The following is a 5,475-nucleotide window of genomic DNA, read 5'->3' as shown; positions in this document are numbered from 1 at the left end:
CTCCGGCGACCCCAATTCCAGCCATCATCTCCCCCGTAACCCGACACCACCACCTCCACCACAGCCGCACCTCCTTTCTTCTTCTCTGGATTTCTGACCGCCGCCCCCTGACGGCTCGTTTTTTCCGGAGATGTCGATTCCGGCCATAACCACCACATCTCACCGCACACCACCTCTCTCCGCCTCCCTGTAACCCAACCCGACGCCGGCCACCCCGTTTTCCCATTCTCTGTCGTTTTTCCGGCGACCGAAGATCTGCCCGCCGTGTACCGTCTGTGCTCCGCCACTCTCTTCTCTCTCTCTCTCTATCTCGTTATCTCTCTCGTCTCTCTCACTCTCTTTATTCGGCTCTCTCTCTCTCTCAGCCGTCTCTATCTCTCTCTGGCAGTTTCGACCCGTGAACGACTAATAGGTATAATTCAATTCGGGATTTGTTATTATTAATTTTCATATGTCGATTTATCGGAATTAGATTGTTAATAATTGGCTTGGTAGTATCGGTTATGTTTTTGGTCAAATACTTTGAAACGAATCGGGTTTGCGTTGTTGGTATGAATTGGGTAAAAGATGAACACTCGGGGAATGGATATAATAAGTTCTTGGGTTTAATTATTTTGGTTTGGTTTGGTTGGTACGTTTATTAAATTATAGGTCTCGGGTTCGGGTCATCCTAGATCGGTTTTTTTTTGGTATTATTATTAATAAAGATCATATTATTATTATTTAGTAAAGTCATATTTTTATCATTTATTATTAACAATAATATTATTATATCTATTTTATGAACTCGTTTAGAAATCGAGCCAACATCGAGTATAGTATCGTTATTTACTATCAATATCATTACTTGTTATTATTACTATTTTTATCAACAACACCTTAAAATTAATACCAAGATTCTATTCTTTACTATCATTATTAGTATTATTAATAATAATTATTGTTATAATTATGATACTATATTAGTATTATTAAAAAAAATTTATTACTAACATCTTTATCTTATTAGAAATATATATACATATATATATCATATCTTTTTAGAATTATTATTATCATTAATAATATATTATAAACTTTATATTCAACTTTCTTTTTATAAAAACCGAACCCTTGTTTTAAACCCGTCTTGCTTATATTTAATATTGGTTAATTATTTAAAAGCTTAATAAAATAATATTATTTTATTTTAATTGTCATTTAATTACGAGTCCCTAACCATTAACAAATTAACCGATAATCCGATTTACAACCGAACCTTCTCGTCCAATGTTTCCAATATAATTTCATTATGGTTTCAAGTTCATTAATATATATTACGTTATTTATTTTAGCTAAGGTGTTTATGTTTTCAAGTCGGATCTTTCGTTTACCGTTGGAGCTTAATTTATTTATCTATTTGTTTCTCGGTTCATCGGTCGAGGTGAGTACTTTCATACCCCTTTTTCCATCTTCCGTTTTGGGGTGACATTTCATACTTATCAAACTAAATGCTTTATTTACTTGAATCTTAAACCCACAAACGTGATTGTATACATTACTTAAATACTTGCTTGATTTGGTGTTCTATGTTATATGTCTATGTGTTTATCGCTTTCGGTTGGTTGAATCTATAAATCCTAGACTACTTGGCATCCCCTTGTAGCAAGGTGTCGTTAACGTAATGCAATTAACGATATTCTATTAAATCCTAGACTGCTTGGCAACCCCTTGTAGCTAGGTGGCGCTAACGTAATTTATTAGCGATTGTCAATTTATCCAAGTTGTTGCTTTTATTTATCGTTTTGTATACAAGTTTTGTGGCTTTTTATTACTATATACTTATATGCTCAAAATTATGAATTGCTCACCAACCTTTATGTTGACAAACTTTATTTTATGAAATGTTACAGGTTTGACTTTTGTTGACTCGAGGACTTGATGAAAACGTTACCAAGACTATTAGGATATTAGTAAAACGAACAACATAATTGCTACTTGTATTCAACTTGTTTGTGTGGACGAGATGTGTTGTTTATTGATTTGTTGAAATAAAAAAAGTTGATTAAATATTGTCACTTTAAATAGTGTCTTGTGTATTTGTCCAATCACGTTGCACCCCGGCATGTTCCGCCTTTGGTCGGGGTGTGACAGATTGGTATCAGAGCCACAAGACTATAAGATAGGTGGTTAGACGTAACGACCTAGTATAGTCTTTACTTTAGGGTCCTTATACGTGTTGCCTATACGTGTTTACCCTACTTGATTGTTCATTGCACTTGTTTATTTATATACTTATTTATTTTATCAAATCATAAATATACACACACACACACTTTCATAGTACTCCAAGGTATCCTTACCTTAAAGCGCAAAAACATTAGTTTTTATTGTGTTTTATGGATCACGAGCTTAACTTGGATCCCGTTGTTTCAAATCTTCTTAAAGATTGTCTCATATGAGATGACCACTTTAAGTAGTCGAATGCGAGCGTTCCGCTCGCCATCCTAATTTTCGGTGTTGAAACAATAGAACCGCGGTGGTTCGTGGACTAGTGTTTTGACATGACGCTGTATCTCGATTTATTGTGTTATTATTGTTATTTGAGTCAAAAACATGAAAAGTCGCGGTGGTTCGTACACATGTTTGGACTCCAACGTGGTGTTTTGTAAATGTATTTTTTTTAGAGTTGGAATATCAAGTCATGATGGTTCATGCACTATTTTTCCATCTTTAAATTCTTAAGACATTGTTTACAAATTTCAAGAATTTATACCATTTTTCCTTTATTTTGTTATAAATTCTTATCACAAGTCTTCATTTATAAATGTTATATTTTCCTTATTGTTAATAATTCTTTTATATCCCAATTTTATATGGTAAAGTTTTACACCAATTTTCTCATTTTGATTTCACAGGAATTTTGATTGCAAATTTCGTTCATTAAAATAAAACCTCTTCGATATAAGTAAAAAAATAAATAAATAAATATATGTATATATATAGTTTGATCTATTCATAATGATTTTTTATATGTCATATATTTTCTTAAAACGATTTACAAACAAAAAAAATCTTGTTGTATAAATTTCATTATATTAAGAAAGTTTTATGATAAATTTCACCTCAACTTTTTAAGTAAAACTTCTATTATATAAACTTTAAATTTATTTAAAGTCCTTGTACAAAAAAATCTGTATAAAAATTTCATTTTTATAACTATTCCGTTTATTTTGAACGATCCTTTCACAATATTAATTTTTTTAAACTTTTCACGACGTTTTAATGATATTATATAATACCCGTGGTAAAATTTTCGCTACCCAAATTTATTTTCATAACAACTTTCATCATGCAATATTGGTTCGTTATAAATTTTCACAAATAAAAAAAATTTACATCATACGAATTTACGCGTTTTAAAATTTTTATGATAGTTTTGCCATTATCTTTCAAGAAAGTCACAAACTTATAGTTTGTAATCTTCTTGAAACTCTCATGCAAAACTTCATAGAAATTTTACTTTAAAGATCAAAATAGTTTACTTATGATTTCTCGATTTACAATGTCGGTCATTTAACTTACCATGATATTTTTGTTACACGATATTAAATAACGAACTTGGTAAAAAAAGGGGGATTTCATTTCGCAACTTTATATTTCCAAGACGACATTCATCATTTAATATTGAAACCTCATAACAAATTTTGACATTCAATTTATGTATTTTAAATTTCCTCATAAGCAAAAAAAAATTATTTTAATCTTTATAAAAAAAAAAGAGGTGTGTGATTCACACACTCGGATCTCAAAAAATTTCTATTTATATAATATATATACTTATACATATATTAACTTTTAATTTTAATTATCAAAATTTTCATGGATACTTCAAACATTATTTATAAATTATGATATCTTCAGTTTAATACTTATTATGAGTCAAAAATTTCCCTAAACGCATCCATAAGTTCCCAAACATCCGTATCTCATCTCAAACTACCGCCTTAAATCAAACCACCCTTCAACTTCAAAAGTTTCCCGAGCACTCAAAATCTCTCCTCAATATGAACGAAACCTAACACATCAACGTTATATCCTCACCAATCAAACCCCATGCAAAATCCAAGATGTACAACATTAACCCAACAAAAGGCCTAAATACCGACACTCCCACGCCACGAAAACCTATCAAACTCACTATCCTAATACTTCAAAGACACCGACAAACACACTCACGAATGCCTTGAACATATACAAACCAAAGTTTACCCAACTAAGACTCAAAACCCTTCAACCCATACTATGTCGAATCACAAACCATATCGCCACAATATTTCCCATCCAACCATAGAGTTTGATATCAAAATAACAACCCAAACACTCTTTACAAAATACATGTATAATCCAAATCTCAATCCAAACTAGCCAAGATCAAAATTATCCAACCCATCAACTTAACCCGAGCTCAAATAAGCAAAACCTCACCTATTAGCCCAACCACTACCCACACAAATTATCCAAGCCTAACCCACTCAAAAGACCTAAACTCAACAAACCCCATCGATTCAACTCAAGAAAACTTAACTACTCAAGCCGACCTAAACACTCTCACTTACTACTAAATTTCCAACCCATTCAACGTACGAAGCCTAAGACCCCTCCCTACGCATGCAAGCTTCGTTTTTCCCCGAAATTTTTTTATATGTATATAATAATCGCTTTTAAATTATAAACTTTTACAAAAAACGGAGGATTTACGTATTATTATACTCACATTTTATAAATCACTTTTGAAAGATCTAAGATTGTCATGACAAAGAAAATTTATTATGAGGATTCGTATCCAAAGATTATTAAACGATTATATGAGTTATTTCAAGATTTATTAATATTGTCACCTAAGGTGATAAATCTCATAAAGACTTTATAAACTCGAGGTTTCATTTTGAATGTTGAATGTAAGTTTTATTCAATAACAAATTTCAACTTTCACCATATTACATAAACTCAATGACCATGGCTTTGCAAATCTTTTGGGACGCGTTTATAAACATTTTATATTGCTACACAAATTTTTGCTCAATGACGATTTACGCAAACTATTACTTCTTATTATCGCAAGCATTATTTTATACATATTTTTTTTATCACGACCGTTTTAGGTATACAAATTCCTTTAACAAATTTGACTTACAAGATTTACACTTGATAATGATTAAAACGTTTCTCTAGCTACGCGATACCGCAATATATTGATATTATTATTATATTCATTTTGGAGACAATAAAACGACTTTACTTGAGATTTCATTTTCAATGTTATTTTTATATTTTCAATGAGCATATAAAATGCGATTTACACATTTAGTCATAAATTCGAGTCACGCAATCATTGCGATTTTTCTTTCATTTGATGAGATGTTTTGATGACAATATTATGCACACGAGATTTCATTTTGTGTTTCGATTATTCATGACCGAATGCAAACTATT

Source organism: Bidens hawaiensis, unplaced genomic scaffold, assembly GCF_021521415.1.
Source record: "Bidens hawaiensis isolate Kalapana, Puna unplaced genomic scaffold, B.hawaiensis_p1.1 tig00000888_1, whole genome shotgun sequence".
Lineage (NCBI taxonomy): Eukaryota > Viridiplantae > Streptophyta > Magnoliopsida > Asterales > Asteraceae > Bidens > Bidens hawaiensis.
This window is presented reverse-complemented; position numbering follows the sequence as displayed.